The sequence below is a fragment of the Pipra filicauda genome, unplaced genomic scaffold (assembly GCF_003945595.2).
Source record: "Pipra filicauda isolate LSUMZ 115617 unplaced genomic scaffold, ASM394559v2 scaffold411_size619879_pilon, whole genome shotgun sequence".
In the NCBI taxonomy this organism is placed as follows: domain Eukaryota; kingdom Metazoa; phylum Chordata; class Aves; order Passeriformes; family Pipridae; genus Pipra; species Pipra filicauda.
In genome coordinates this window covers 350,001-366,810 of record NW_024104545.1, presented here as the reverse complement: position 1 = coordinate 366,810, position 16,810 = coordinate 350,001, and the positions used below count along the sequence as shown (strand labels likewise).

The 16,810-nt window shown below is 37.4% G+C and overlaps 1 long non-coding RNA gene across 1 annotated transcript in view; it reads left to right on the top strand.

The window, feature by feature from the left end:
* Nucleotides 1–16,810, top strand: part of LOC120324067 — a 73,155-nt gene that overhangs the window by 19,955 nt on the left and 36,390 nt on the right. Inside the window, exons 3-7 of the long non-coding RNA XR_005565066.1 lie at nt 2,004–2,081; nt 9,356–9,730; nt 11,309–11,429; nt 14,364–14,424; nt 15,607–15,732. This is a non-coding gene — a long non-coding RNA (uncharacterized LOC120324067). The remainder of the gene's footprint in view (nt 1–2,003; nt 2,082–9,355; nt 9,731–11,308; nt 11,430–14,363; nt 14,425–15,606; nt 15,733–16,810) is intronic.

The following is a 16,810-nucleotide window of genomic DNA, read 5'->3' as shown; positions in this document are numbered from 1 at the left end:
GTTATAGAAAGAAGATGCAGCAGTAGTTTATTTTATTCTTCCAAATTAAATATTCTGACCCTTTTTTCCTGGTGATCTTTTCCCCTTTTCTGTACACCTTTGTTGCCAGTTATTGACCTGCATTGAAATTTTAATTAAAAAAAAATCCATAAATCAAAATTAAGAGACATCGTGATTACTAATGGACATTTTTTCATTCTTTACCATGGTGCTATCCCTTTTGGAACAGTTTCATTATTTATTTTTTTCTCTTTCTTAATTAAAGGCCCTCTTTTATTAGAAGTCTCTTTTTGGAATAAACATTGATTATTCCACATCCCAAGATCTGGCTGAAAAACCTGAAAATGTGTATTCTATGCTTACAGTAAAGGTTGGAATTATTCCTTGCCATGGCACTGATATGAAGTTTGCTTTAAAACATGAAAGATCCTCTTAGACTCATGAGAAATGGTATTAAAATTTATTGTTAGATATTGCTGATTGTGATTGAAAATCACTTCATTAAATTACAGTACAGAGAGATGAAGGACATCTTGCAGCAATGAAAATGGTTGCAAATTTAATTAAAACATTAAATTATTGTTGGAATAAAGGTCATAATCATAAAATGTAATTGAAGGAAGTACATTAGCATGTACCCTAAGGTATCCTTTCTATTTCAAAATACATATTACATATTTGACATTTAAGGAGGAAATAGGTACCATTTTATCTGGATGGATGAACGACGATGGTGAGAATTGTTATCCATAATACAGTTTAAGAGCCCAATTTTTCAAAAAATCATTTGCTCCTTGCATAGGTGTAACATACTATTTGTGTGCCTCTGACTGAGGGAATTCACATTATTTATGGAACAGCCTGGACCTGCACAGAGCAGAGGACATCAGATCATATACTAAGGCTTTATGGAAAAGGTGTAACTTATGCCACAGCCTTCCAAGGGTATCCTTGTCAGCCCCTGGTTATGTTTATGCCACTGTGTGCCATTTATCACTGCACTTCTCTCCCTTGCAACAGATTGGGGAGGGAAAAAAATGCATGAGGACAGAAAATAGAAGCTGCAAGAGCATCTATCCATGAAACTGGTGCTGAAAGCACATTGGTAATGCTGCCACAGCAGGGCTGTCACCTCATGTCCTGAGAATTTCTTGTTCCAGACAGCAAATACCCCAGAAATTAATAAACCTTAACGATTCCTCCTAAATACTCAGCAGTAGCCTTTGAATTCAGATCAAGTCTTGTCAAACATTCTGCATCGCTTTCACTTTCTGCATTTACTGGTATCTTTTTGAAAAGGGAGAGGGTATTTTTTGAAATGGCTTGGATGGGAAAATCAGAGCGAGCACATGTCGAAAACTTATATATTTCTATATAAATAATTTTGTAATATATATTTGGAAAGAAAGCTAGGATTGCCAAGCTGGAGTTCAGCAGTGGTTATGCTGATAAATCCATGCTGCAGATTGAAATGCTCTATTGCAGCAAGTCATTTTACACTGTGGAAACAAAATAAGGATCATGCACAGGTTTCCGATAACAAATTAATTCTTAATATTCTTAAATAGCAGTAGAAATCTCCTAAATCTGCCTCAGTGATCATCATCTTTCATTGCTGTTTCTCTAGATATTATTTCAGTTGCCATATTCCTTCTCATACTGACCTGTTGCATCAAAGCCAAAAACCTGCAAATTTCCAAAGTTTAAATCTACTTCTGTTATATTTTCCCATTTTTTTCTCTTTTTTTACCCTCTCCTGCTTTACCTTTTCCTTGTTTTCCAATGTTTTCTTCTGTTCAAATGTATTCCTGTATTAGCAAAAACATTCAATTAAAAAAAATCAAAGAAGATCAGCCAGGTTTTAGTGAAGATATCAGATATTGCTTCTTAGAATTACGACATAACTTTTATTTCCCAAACACGGAATCTCAAGATCCATACAGCTGTTTTTCTGTCCCATTGTAGTGAGGCTTTCTCTGAATCCTTCACTATTGCCTTTACAGAGAATTACATCTGACACAACGAGATACAGATTTCAACACTGTTTGGCTCTGCACTGGGATCTCCAGGAAACCTGGCATGTAAGTGAATTCTAGAATTTGGCTGTTTGGCAAATGTCAGTTTTAAGCAAACCCTTCCATGAGTCAGTAGTAACCCTCCATAATAATGTCCCAGCCATTATCTAGGCAGGGAGTTCTGATCTGTTGTCTTAATTACTGGCCTAAATTAATCCACATATTTCCTACAAAGAAGTGCTGAGGATGGAGACCATCATATGATATTTGTGCAGTTATATCCTCCAGTGCTGTGTTTTCTACAGCTCATGTTTTTACTTTATCTCTGCTCCCTTAAATGAACCATTAAAAAAAGAAGGAAAAGAAATTTCAAAGGAAGTCATCATGAATTATTTATTACCAATTTTTCTGCTTTAAAAGCTGAAAGAACTAGATTAATTGCATTATATTTTTTACTATTTGGAACATCAGAAAGGAATATAATAGGAAAACTAATATTTGACACTTGTGCTCATTAATGAAATTGGGAGGGCTACAGTTTCCTGATGAGGCATTTCTGAAGACTTCTGCAGTTCCAGCCCAAACCATGACACTGCAGCAATGAAAGAATTAATGGAAAAAATATACCCAGATCAAATAAAAAAGGGATACAGAGCAGGAACATTCAGACCACGGGAGACTGTGGGTGACTACAACAATTTCAGGGAACAAGAAGAAAATGAGAAGTGCATGAGAGGAAGTTACAGGTACTGAAAAAGAAAAAATTAAACTTGAAATCAGGACTGAGGCATTGTCTACATTTCTCTTGCTCAAATAAGCAGAAGAATTTCTATATGATACATGGTTTGGGTTCTTTTCCTTCTGCTTCCCAACACCCTATATCTGTTCATTATCACTGCATCAGATAAGACAGAGAGGTTTTCTAGAGCAGATGAGACCTGAAACTTGAAGTGCAGAATGTGTAATATTGTTTGATCATTTGTTTGCCAATTACTGACAAAATCTAAATGTAGTTTATTGCTAAGTGAGAGAAGGTTGCCTTTAATTACAGCAGCCAAAGTTACTTTTCTATTATAAGCTGTTTGGTTTTATACCTTTTCAGTCTATTGTCTCTGAATCAATCAGTATAAAAGCAGGCTTGTGGAAATTGGAATTGTCTCAGGGGAAGTGCAGAAACAAATTAACAAAACTGAGGGACATTTAACATCTAGAGATTAGCAAAACAAGAATTCAAAATTCCTATCACTTGCTTTAGCATGGAAACAAAAGTCTTATCCTAGAAACAGTTTAGGAAAAAAATGAAGCATAAACTCCTAATAAGTTTATTTTTGATCCCTCTTGCAGGGTTCTTATCTATGGTAGTTTGTTATTCTACTAGAAAAAATATGCAGTTTAAGAGTTTTCTATTTTGAATTATTGGCATCATTCTCTTCTATTTGAGTCAGATAAATGGATCACAGTACACAGCCAGTTATCAAACCCAGCTGGTTCTTATGACATTAGGCCAACTTCTCAAGTTCGAAATGCACATCACCCTTAATTATGGGACACGTAACTTCCACTTCACTCGTGTGAGTTGGCACAAAACTGGTGCCAGCTTCTTTTTTTGGAATCAGGAAAGCTGAAAGGCATGAGGAAAAATGACAAGAAGTAAGAGATGCAAAGACTGGCAAAACAGAAAGACAGCTGAACTTCTACCTGTTGTCTGTAAGTACTTCTAAAGCTGCTCAGAACTGACAGCAAATGAGCTGGTGGGGAAGGAAAACATATATAAGGAAAAGGAGAAATGTGGGAGCAGCCAGGGAAAGGGAGCCAGTGCTGCTGTTTCAGTGTGGGTTGAGTGAATTGCCAGGTTACATTTGAGAACCCTTGCAAGGCTGCAGTGAAGCGTTTAATGGAACACAGAGAGTTCTGAGTGCTGGCAAAGAAAAAAATCAGAATACCTTGAAGAGCAATGTCATTATCGCAAAATTTACGGTGATTAAAATTTTGCCAAGCTTTTTATTTTCCCTTTTTCATCAGTGTTTTTTTCCCTTCTAACTGATCATTCATTTTCAATCTGCTGTTAAACAGCTTTGTCAAATGAAGGCTGTGTGCTGTGTAATGAGAATGTATCCAATAAAAATGCTTTCAATTACATTTTAAAACTGCAAAATATCAAATCACTGCTGTATGAGGATACTCCATTGAAAACTGTAAGATTACCAGAGAGGTCATTATGTTTCTCTACTACATGACTTTGTAGTATAATAGCACAGTGTCACCTTAAATATGATTCATTGAAAATGTTACGGTGAACAAACCAATTTTTCATTTCTAGAGCCTTGCAATCAATGAAACAGTTCATACAAAGCAAGAAACAGTGTAAACTTTTATTTCTTTATTTCGATCACTACTAGAACTTTTCGGTGATAAAATAGAAAATAATTCAAAAAAATGTGGTCTAGTTTTCACTATATCTGTGATTTATTTAATTCTTATATTCTCCTCGTTGCAGTTATATCCAGAAGTGCTAGTTTCCTTCATCTTTTGATTCTTATTCACTAGCAAACGTTGGGTTGGTAGAGAACTGCTGGGGTTGCAGGAGATCCAAGTTTAGCTCCTTATTTTATCATTCCCATGCTGCCTTTGAGAAATCAGTGTTGTAATGTACTTAAGTTCCATTTGCAAAAGACAGTCAGATACCCAGAAAGCAGTGAAGCCTTAGTGCTGAATCACTTGGTTTTAGACATTCTGCCCAAATCTCTCTGTAGTCAAGTCCCCAACTGATGGACTCAGTTAATGTGAGAGGGTACAAGAGGTACATCTAAATAAACAATTCCATACTTTGCAACGGTTCTTTTCAGGTGTTAAATCACTTCCTTTTATAGTTTGGAGTCATGTTGTGTGCACTAGAATGTGCCATGGGTTTGGAGTAGGTACCACAGAGCCTGATTACTCCAGCATCACACACAGATGGAGGGAATCTCACCTTTCAAGCATCAGCTTAATGCAATTTTCAAGAGCGTATTTTAATTTTTACACGGTTTTTGTGGTATCACAGAACACCATATTCCTGCTGACAGATGGAATGGGTGGTTTACCAGAATTAAATTAACTTTTAAGAGTAAATCTATTTCCCCTCTGTCCTTTACAGATTCTGCATAGGAACAATATGCCCCTTTCAGGATGTGTGTGGCCAAAACATCAGATAGCAGGACCTCTGGTACCTGGACTGCTTACACACCTTAAAAATGGTGTTTCTGTAGCATTTGCTCTTCTAGACTGCAGTAAAAACATAACACGATATTAAATGCCAAACAATTTTTACTTCTCTAGTGCTTGATTTGTATTATAAATTAAGGATTGTAACATAATGATTTGCTTTTTGTTGTTCATTGAGCAGCTCAGCTTTCAGCTGTGATAACACAAACATCTGTTCTTTTTCTGGCAGCATGGGTACAGAGGAATTTACAAGCTGAGAATTGCATATTAATTGTTACCAACATTCCTTCTAACACAAGGGGTTTCTTGATGATATGAGGTGTGATAGAACAGAACCACAAAGTAGCAGGAGAAATAGGGTTGGCTCTCTGGAGGCCACCTTGTCAAAGCAGATCAGATTGTTTGCAGCCTTGTGTGGTCCAAGTGATTTTCAAATGTGCAGGAGCTGTGCTAAAACTGAAGAGGAGTAACTGTCAGTCCCCCTCAGACCATGGATCCCTATCCAATCAACCCATTAATATACTTACAGGAGAATAAGGCAGGACTTCAAATGTTCCATGCTCCCTAACAAACAAACAGACAAACAAACTCGCTCCAACTATTGATTGCAAACACTGGGAGAATCTTCATAGATACATGAAGGGAGACTATAAACTGAAAACAGGGAATAATGAAAATGTTGTGAGCCAGTGTGCCAAAGCAGCAGGAAATACTGCATGTGCAAAGATATTTATGATTAGAACTGTGAACTAAGTAAAAATGTGTGTGATTGCTCTGACCTTCAACTCATTACGCTCCCAATTATCTTTTTATTCCTCAATGCAAAACAAATATGTTTTAATTATATTTATGCACAAGTGCATCTGAAGTTTGGATAAACAGTCATGAATAAATTAAAAACCCAGTGAAAACCAGACTTCATAAGAAAAGGACTGACAGAAGAGTTTATTGTAGCTCAGAGAGTGGTTCTGATTGTAACATCATCCCACCTAGCATAAGTTTTAAATTGTATTTGATTATAATAATTATAACTTTTTACAGAAAGCAATCATTTGACTGACAATTGCATGGAAGAGTGAATGGAAACCTAGCAACCTGGCAATTCCTTTTATTATAGAGGAACCCTTGCAAAAAGTATATTCTGTTTGAAAACCTTGCATTTAGTATTTGATACAAGCTGTAATTCAATTCAGTGCAAGAGTCTTTAGGTCCTCTTCATCCGCTGTCAAGAGAGGAGTTGGGGGGTGTGCATGCACCTCATGGATCCAAAACATCACTTCTGAAGGATTTAATGAGGGGTTTGGGAGGTTTTTTCTTAAATGATCCTAAATTTGACACTTTCATGCCATCCCCTCCCTTTGTAAGGTCTGTTACATACCGGGGCAATCCTAGCAGGGAAACATGGACAGGGAAAGATAAACAGCAGAGCTGGTTTGCTGCCAGCAGGGAATTTTACAGCACGTGAAAGGATGGATCTATCATACATAACTCCAGACATTATAAATCCAGTTTTATAAGGGTTCCTAATTTAGATTTCAGCTGCTTACCTTGTCTCTAATGTCCCAGAGAGGTAAATACTAGTGCTGCCACTACAAATAGTACAACAGCACCTGCTGCTACTACTTTTATAATAGTTTAAATCCAGAATTTCTATTTGCTTTTCGTACTGTTTGGACTATTAAGCACAAAGGTAACAGGCTGCTTAGAAGTCATAGCAGATACCCTGTAACTGCACTGGGTTTTCAACACTTTTATCCTAGAAGACTGAATAGTCCAGTGCAGGGCATCTGGGACAACACTACAGCTAAATCCCAGCATATCTGTTTTTTCAAGGCCAACATTCCCCATCTACCCTTTTTCTTTAATGGTTAGAAACATGAAAATGTAAAAATATCCTAGTTACAACTAGGTACTGAGAATCCCACATTATATCACTCTTCTGCTGTGATCTGATTAGGGGGTAGAACATAAATTAAGAGTATTTATTTGGCTTTAAAGTCCTGTGGATTTTTTTATGAGGCACCACGAGATCTGCAGGTCAAGGCAGTAAATGAAGATGTGTCTAAAATTTTTCAGGATTCACTTAAACTGGGCCTAGAGATATCAAACACCACCATCCCAGCCTGTAAAATAAAGGTCAAATTGTCTTATATAAAAAAAATCTCCAGAATATAGAATTTCAGCACAGAAATATCAGTAAATAAGGATGTCATATTTATAGTTACATTTATATTTATTCATTGATCAGATTTGCAGTGGAGTCCAGAAAAAGTAGACACTTGCTATGATTAGAAGCAATTATAACATCACTTTTAGGTTAAATGTTTCTGTACAACTGTCAGTAAGAAATTTACTCAGTTATTTTTATGCCAAGTTATTTTTATATACATGGCCATGGATTATTCAACACACACAGAGAAACAGAGAAATTGAGCATTTACTTATCAGATTGTACAGCACTGCAGAAAATCAGGTGGAGCAGCAGGAGCTTAATTCAAATTCTTTAAAAGTACGTTAATTCTAAACAAAATCATTCACCTCTTCCCATTAATATAATATTCTTTTTTCTCCTCTGGAGCTTGATGGAGTCCACCATAATAAAAGAGGTTTTTCTAGTACAGAGACCTATTTTTTAGTGCAATTAACAGGCCCAAGAATTATCTAACCAAGCTACAAAAATCAATAAGTAATAAAGAAAATGTTTTGTCCCACTAACAGTTTCTTTTCCAATGCAGTTCATGTTTAAGAACTTTTTTACAACTGGTGTGTGCCATTAAACTGTTATTCAGGCTGGCAAAACCAAAAAGCTTCCTCATAGTCACAGGGCTAAAGTTGTGCAGCCAGGGTGTCATATAAGAAAGTAAAACTAGGTCTGCATAACATCATATGACTATAAAATAGAACTAGTAAAATATGTTTTCTAATATCCAGTTTCTGCTATTCTTGTCCTGAGGATGATGTTAGCACCAAAAAAGTATATACTTTTTTTTAGCAAAATTAAAATTAAAAACATAAAAAGAGGTCAGCTGGGATAAACAAGAGCAGGAGGCAGAGGAAGATAAAAGTGTGGCCTTGTCCCTCCTGCCTTTTGAGAGTGAATCCCTACGTTTTATGGGAGCTGAGGGCTGCTGCAAACCACCCACCTGTGCTGAGGGTTGTAGGGACACACACACCACCTTCCATGATGCTTTCCATCAGCTTTGTTTCCTGACTCCTCCTCTGGAAACTGTCCTGCTGGTTTTTTGGGAGGCCTTAAGTGAAATTTTCCCCGAATCAAACAGAGGTTTTGCTTTTGAGGAAATTGGGTTACTGCAGAGAAAATATGCACAAAAAGGGGAGCAGGGATACAGATGTTGTGTGACAGCAAAGGCACTCTCTGATACAAAGCGCTTGCAACTTGTCTGTTATATTCAGTGTCTGAGTTCTCACTGCCTCTGAATTACCCATTAAAAGTCACTTCTATTAAGTCTTCTCAAAAACACTACAGCAAATGATTCCACACTTACATTTAGCTTAATAAGCAAAATGTTAATCAGTGTAAAGTAAATACTCTTGGTGACTTGCACCGTTCTTTAGTACTTGATAACAAACCAGAGGTCCCAAGTCTAAACCCATATTTCATCATGAACTGCTTCTAAAACAGTGGCCTGCAGGCAGACATTACTGTGCTGGTCTAGTGACAATAAGGTTCGATGGTCGTCTGTTTAACTGTACTTTCTTTTTCTGTTTCAAAGGAATTGGGATAAGAGTTTAGGGCAAACACACATGTCCATTAATTGTAAACAAATCTCTGTGTTAGGCATTTGGTTTTGCTGTGTCAGCAGTGTGCATTATCTTTATGAACTGGGCCTCCATTTTTGGCATCTGCAGCAGGCCTTGACGGCTTCCTCGCTATCCGTGGCCACCCGAGCCCTTGGTGTCAATTATCTCTGTCTCTCCTCTTCAAATTTTTCCATTCTCAAACGCCTTTTTCGTACCATTATAATGTTTTCAAGCCGTTTTATGAATCATTGTCATGTAAGCACTGTTCTCCCTTCCCTCCAGAGGAAGTGGGAGCTTCCTATTGATTAACTGTATAGGCTGGAAAATTGCTCTTCTGTCCTCTCTGTGCTAATAACCTAAATTGCTTTCTGCAGGATATCACCCTGGAAGCACAGCTTCAGCAGCCACTGTCTATCTGTTGGATGAGACCAGTGAAGAATTTTAAATTAGAGTGCTTTTCTCACTCTGACCTCGCCCTGGCACGGTGCTGCCAAATGCCTTTGGGGAGTTTGCCTGGAAGCCTTAAACCTCTTTCGGATTTCTATTCATTTTGCAAATCGTGTTTGTAATTGGGAAACAAAACCAAAGCAATGAAAACAACGTTGAAGCTTGAAGGGGGGCTTGTGAGGCACCACTTGGCAACGGCAGCAGGTGGAACCCTTTAAGGACAGACACTGGACTTTGTACATCGAGCCAAGTCCTGATCCTCACTCTGAGGGCATTAATATTCATTGGACATGAGAGTCAAGGTATTTAAGCCGATGTTCTCCACTTTTGATTGTGTCGTTGTGAGCTGATCAGTTCCTGAAGGTGCCTTGTCCTTGCAATCACGGTATTTAAAATCTATATATGACTCTATTCTTCCAGTCTTTTAAAATTAACATCTTCAAAGGATGTTTCTGCCAAGGTTTGACAAAAGAAAAAAGAAAGGAACATACGTCTCACAAATTTACCATCCACAGAATCTTTCCACCCATTACCCAGAGAAGTGGGTATTCTAGTCATGGCCTTAAACATCAGTAAAATCACCCTTAAACTTACAGCTTTGAGTCTTTTAAAGCTCCTAAGAAATTAATTCACATCATTTTATTTTTATTCTCAAACCAAAATGTGACTCATAGCCATTGATACTCTCTGTGCAATATTCCAGGTCAGGCAGGATTCTAGGCTAAACCAAAAAAAAAAAAAAAAAAGGATAAATTAGATAAATTAGAGGAATAAACTTAAAGTAGAAACCATTCATATTAAAAGAAAAAACATCTAGAAGCTTTGTCTTTCCCACATCCTTTAGACCAGTACAACTACAGTCAAGCAACGTTGGAGGAACTGCTTAACCTATAATTTGAACAATTTAGGATATGAGCTCTCTTTTCTTGTTCTATTCCCATTATAATAACAGCCTCTGTCATTTTACTTGTGAGATACTAAAATGAATTACACACCTGCATAACTCTTCAAACGTGGATTCTGGCTTGCTCAAGAGTGCTTGGTATATCTAATACATAAGTATGTTATAAGCTGGTTTTAACAAGTAACAAGTAACAAGTAATTCTTTACATAAGTATTTAAGTGGAAAGATAGGAGTTCAGAATTCTAACATTCTGTATCTTTATTCACATGTGAATTCAGTGACAGTATTCAAATGCATAACAATTTGCCACTTGAGTAAGAGTTGTAAAATTAAGCTCAACCTCTCTCTTCCTTTTTTACTAACTAACAATTTATCTTTCACAAATTTCCCTTCCAAAAACCGTTATGCAAAAGCTACTGGAGTCCCCTTTTCATACATTTATATCCACAGTAAAGTCCAGTACTTTAGGATTGTGTAATTAATGTTATCTGGAAACCTAATAATCAGGTGGATTATTGAATTGTTTATAATCCTGTCTTGTGTTTTTATGACTTTGGAGATGTGTCTATCTGTGTCATACAAGATTTATTACCAAGAGTATTCCAAAGTTCCAGCTGGTGAATAATTTACTCTCCTGAGCACACAAAAACTAGAGGAAACAACAAAAGAGTGTGTTAGCTCACTTAATATATTTTTTCCTGGTTGTGTCTCGCTGATGGAAAATTTTAAAGGAAAATTCTACCTTCTGAATTAATCCAGTAAGGACTGGTCATAGATGTGGTTTAGGTCATGTTAAGGCAATGTAAGTGAGGTTTATATAAGAAGCGAAAAATGCATAAATATTTTATCTTTGACTAGAAGTAATTATTATCATTACATTAGGCTTAACTAGCAACAAAGGTAAGAGCAATATCTTCAAGTAACCAGTTCAGAAAAGTACTATTTTGCATGACACCAAGATGAATTTCTCCCTCAGATGGGGTAGACAGTCAGCTGCCTTTGGATGAGTAAGCTACAGAGATTGTGCTACTAATGGAACTGGGCATCTACTCCAGCTTCTGCCTCTCCTCAGACATCAAACAAGTCAAAACACTGGGGTAAGTCTTGCTTAGATATCAAATACTCTTGTACACGATAGAGCAGGCAGCTCCCCTGGTATGATTCCCCTCTCTTATATCCCTTCCAGTCCACACAGAAAGGAACAGTATCAGTTTTTAATAATTTATTTTATTTGATACATGCAAGAGGTTCTTGATTTTCTATACAACTCCATGCAATTTAAAACTCTGTGTCCTACTTTAGCCTGCAAATATCTGCTGTTCAGGCATGCTCAGGAGTGCTGGGAGACCACAGGCTCCAGAGCCTTCTGCTATAAGCTGTGAAATCTCTCACAACACTGCCCAGGACATACCTTTGCTCACTTTGTGAGCCAAAGATCATGAGTAATGAACCGACCATAAGGTAGTTCTTTCCCTACGGCAGCGCCATGACAAGCATGAGCCCTCACGTGCCATTTCTTTCCATGTGAAAACTATCCCAAGCTTAACCTGATACAGCATGACCAGTTTACTGATTGATCATGATCACCATATGCTGAGTTTAAAAGCAGTCAGGCCTTCCTAAGGGATTCAGTAAGGATATTGTGTTTGGAGGATGCAAGATGAACATAAAACCTGAGCTCTCTGGTGTAAGATCAGATGTTGGCAAACGCAGCTCCCAAAGGTGCTGCCTGTCTCCTGAGGTGGCACTTCAAATAGGAATGCATTGAAAATGAAATGCACACAGGCTTCCTGAAAAATAAATCAAGCTTAAATTTTAGATCCTCTTGCACTAGGTGCTTTTTTTTGACAAATGAAGCCTGCAGTGACGTACTTCTACCTGCAGATGAAAATACATCCAATTTGTCATAAAATCATTAATGAATACCAAGCACCATGTGCTCTGCCTGGATAAAACTGAGCTGCTGTCACATGAATCCATAATCCAGATGGATTTTCACTGGCCTGGCTTCAGAAACATTTGGGAATGCTTTTTCCTTTTCCCCTTTCAAGCTCCCTTCTCTTGCAGCTTTATGTTTGTTGCTGGTGAGCAGCACAGACCCGAAAGCCGATTAAACACCATGAGTCAGAACGTTCCTTTCAGGATTCCTTAGCCAAGAATCAACAATGGAGAAAATCATTTGCATGGGTTTCTAGCCTACGAAACATCAGTTTGTCCCCTTGAATTCTGAAACACAAAGAGAGGATTTTAATCCACCTGCAAGGTCATGTCCTTTGAGCTTGTTTAGATAAATGGACTTTTTGTGATGAAATTTTCATTGCTTCTGGAAATAAACACAATAATACCTTCCAAAAAGCATTTCCTACATAAGAAGTGTTCCATTTCTAGTTACAGACTGTATTTAGGAAATAGTAGTATGAGCTAAGAAAACATATGATAAACATTATAGCATATTTAAAAGGTATGTCTTAAAACTTATTGATAAATAACTCACAAATATTTTCATTTTAGAGATATCATTTCATCCAAGATCCCTAGGATCTAAAGTGGAAAAAATAAAGGACTATTTGTTTTTTTATTTTCACATTTAATTTTTTAATTATATTGTTTACTATATATTTCACATTTAATATACTATACTATACCCAGATATGAGTAGCAAATATAAATAGATCTCACATTTCTGAGTAGTCTTTTGAAGACAGTGTTAATTTTCACCTACCAGAGTTTGTATAAAATTCTTTGACACCACATAGAAGTAGGCCCAGAAAAGAAAGACACAAGTGTCTCTCAGTGGAATAAATCTGCCCCATATAAGCTTATTCATCCTCTCTCTTTCCATAAAATCTGAGAAAGTGCTGCACAAAGCTCTGCCTCCATTTGCACTTCTACATATTAAAAAGAAATGGAAAAAAAAAAAAGGCCTCCATGAATGCCAGGCTCCAGCATCAAGTCTGAATCTTTAATGAGCGGCAGCAGACTCGGTTTCTCTTTAAGTGCAGAATTTATTGCAGCCTGAACTGTTGCACGCTGGGCTAATGCATGCACAGTGTTCTCTTTATTTCTGTCTAGGTCACAGAACTCATTTTCCATGGAAAACTGAGGGACATTTGATTGGTGAATTGGTGAATTCTGGGTATGCTTTGGCTGCAGAAGCAGAGCACAGTTGCCATTATTTCTCAGTCCCTTCTTCCCCTGATGGCACAATGTGCAGTTCCGTGCTTGGATTCAGGGGGAACCCCTTCCCTCGAGTCTTGCCCGTGGGAGAGAACACAGAGGAGAACATTATCCCACCTGCAGTCTTTACCATCCTTTACCTAAAGAGTATAAGAGCTGCATATGGTCTTGTGAGACTTACTCCTCAGTCCATATGGACAACCTGACACCAGACTTCTGAGCATGTGTTTACCAACAAAAACCACGCTTCCCTCAGGGCCGCGAGGGAGGCTCTGCGAGATAACCGCCTGTCCAGGCCACACGGGTTTGCCAAACCAGATGTTATAATGTGCATTTCCTACAGCAGCTTTTTCTCTCAACAGCATTTCTCTCCCTCTCCCATTGAATGTCTCTACCTTCCTCAAATAGTAAATAATTTGAAAGCAAGCAAACAAAAAAGCTTCACTCCTTTTCTAGTGGTGGTCTCTGGTTCAGAGTGGCCCACAGACTCTGAGAACACTTCCATAGTTCTTTGTGCATCTCACTGATGGAAGGATGCAGCTCTCATGCTGTCAATACTACAGGTGGGGTCATTTGGATTACAATACATTTGCTTCCAGAAAAGATGAAAATCGAATTAAATATCCCACATGGACAGACAAAACTCATCCACTTGGCAAGACCTCATTCTGCTTCTTTGCACTGCATAATATTTAGCTTACTTTTTACAGGTGAATGCTATTTAATACACACTGTTTAAATGAAAATACTACCAATTATTCAATATAATAACTGTATTACAATAGTCCTTATTAACAATTTAGTCTTGTTTTCCACAAGCACAATGTTTGACACTATGGCTACTTCTTCTGCAGGAAAACCTTAAGCTCATCTATATTTGCATTATGATGACTGGAAAACTGAAAATAAAGTAAAGTAAGTAAATGCTTGTTTCCTACAACTCACTGTGCAGACAAGCTGCACATTGCAGTACTTTATCTCCCTTACAGAGTCTTGTCTTTAATTATGTCTCATTAAATAGCAATACAGCACTGAATTGAGATTATGCACGAGTGCCTCACTGTCACCTATTTGAGCTGAGTTGTTGTGAGCTGAACTGTCTACACTCTGTCAGTGTTCTCCAAGAAACACAGCAAACAGGAAAGCTCCAAACCTGAGCAAGTGAGATTTTCAGAAGTGCAGGTCTTGTGTAGCTTACAAAACTGGTGCCACTACAAAACTGGTGCCAAATCATACTTTGTTTTCTTTAGAAATTACAATATAGTCAGTAAAATGAATTGAATATTCAAATATATAGTCTTCTAAAAATTAACAGCAGTTGTAATCCTGTTGCTTTTCTTTCATACGCTAAATAGTAAATTGCTTCTGAAAAAAAATTGCCTTTGACTTTTATTGCCTAATGAATTACTCACTTCAAGGAAAGGCAATTTTATAGTATCTCATAAAAAGTATTTTAAACACGATGGTTATTATACATTTCCAGTCTCTTCCACAGATTGTTTGAGTGTTTGTGATATGAGATCTCAAATATTGAACATATTGGGTGCCAGTGAATATTTCAGAAAACACAGACAAGCTCTTCTGGATTCACAGTTTGTATTATTAAGCTGTCAAAAAGTGGGAAAAGCCTCTCCTGTCATATGATTCTGTCAAAGAGGGAACACAGGAGTGACTTTGATTAGAACCTGCAATAGTGAGGTCTGAAAGGAGGCACTGGAAAAAGAGAACAAGAAGCATGGATGTAATAAAACTAAAAAGCACAAAGTTGGCTGGCGCAGTGAAAAAGGGGTTTGTGTCTCATCTAGTCACAGTTCTAAACAGTAAGGCTGCCTTGGCAGCTGAATGACATAGGTTAGAGAGCTCTCTGTGCAACTGTCAAGCCATAGGATTAAAGGAAGTGTTTCCAACAGATAGGGAAATTCTGCTTTCAAGGAGGAATATTGACTGCAAGGCCTCCCTCTGAGTCAGGTAGATGCAGATGGTATGGCAGAGCACAGTTATCCAGTGCCTTCCAGACCTAGAGTTGGATTTGTTTGCTCTAAATAATATAAATAATAATAATAATAATAATAATAACAACTAAAATTTTATTTTCAGATGACCATGAGTTAGTCATGGCTGCTTGGAAGTCCTCCACTCATCTATTATGGAGCCTCACAAAGTCCTCCTACCTTAGCAGCAAGAACTGTCCCAGGAAGATGTTTCTCACTGACTGACACAAAGGTAGGCATTTTAGGGGGAAAGGTTTTATCAGCAAGCTGACATTATGGACCTGGAAGTATTCACAGATCAGATAAACTGATTTTTAAAAAGGGTCAACTCTGGATCTAGGAATGGAGAAAAAGAAACCACTTTCAGTGCTGACATTTCCTGATCAGTCAAAATTTAGTTTGTCTGTATGGATAGAAAAAATCAGGTATGTAAAGAGAAATGAGTCTTAGGAATTAGCAGCTACACACAAATATTTAATGTGTTTCTGTTCCCTTGAGATCTAATAATTTTTTAAAACTCCATGAGACAGGATTGCTTTTGCTTTTATGATCCAGAGGTTTTCCATCCAGAAAATAACATCCCGTGTATGTTGCATAAACAAAGGAAGGGGAAATCACAAATTATTTTTCCCTGTAACAAATTTCCACACTTATTCCTCTCTGTCTACTATCTGCCAGTTAATGGGCTCCTGATACACTCAGTTCCTTTCTCTACAATTGTTTCCTCTTCCTTTGATGAGCAGGGATAACATAGAACTGAAAACAGCTACTTCTGCTTAGTGGGATTCCTGGGAATTCTATTTAAAAGCTTCATATTTCCCACGAGTTACCAGAGGATCTTTTAGCAATTGAAACATGAGAAGCTTCTCCTGACATGGGTAGATTTATCTATCTGTATGAAGAAGTCCACGAGTCCTAATTTAGCCTTACCTGTCAGAGAAAGAGCCTCCATTTTTCCTGCTTAAGCCAAGTCTTACACGAGGTGTCAAAGTGAAAGGTGGAGTTCAGTATCAACACACAATCTAAAACCAGGGCTATGAAGGTAATTTAGAGATACTAACATGGCCTAGCCTATTATTTCCACCAAAGGAGAAAACAAAACTTTCACAAGAATATTTATATCTATTTCTTCTATCTTGTTCTTAGAAGTTTACAGTAAAGTTTAGTCTTGAGTAACTATCTTAGAACTCACTGAAGTATTTCCAGGAGCGTGTCTACATGTTTGTGTGCGAAGGGATTTATGTGTAAGGAACAGTTCTCCAAATAAAGGCTAATTTTTTGGTTGTGGCTTGATCAAGAACTGGCCTGCA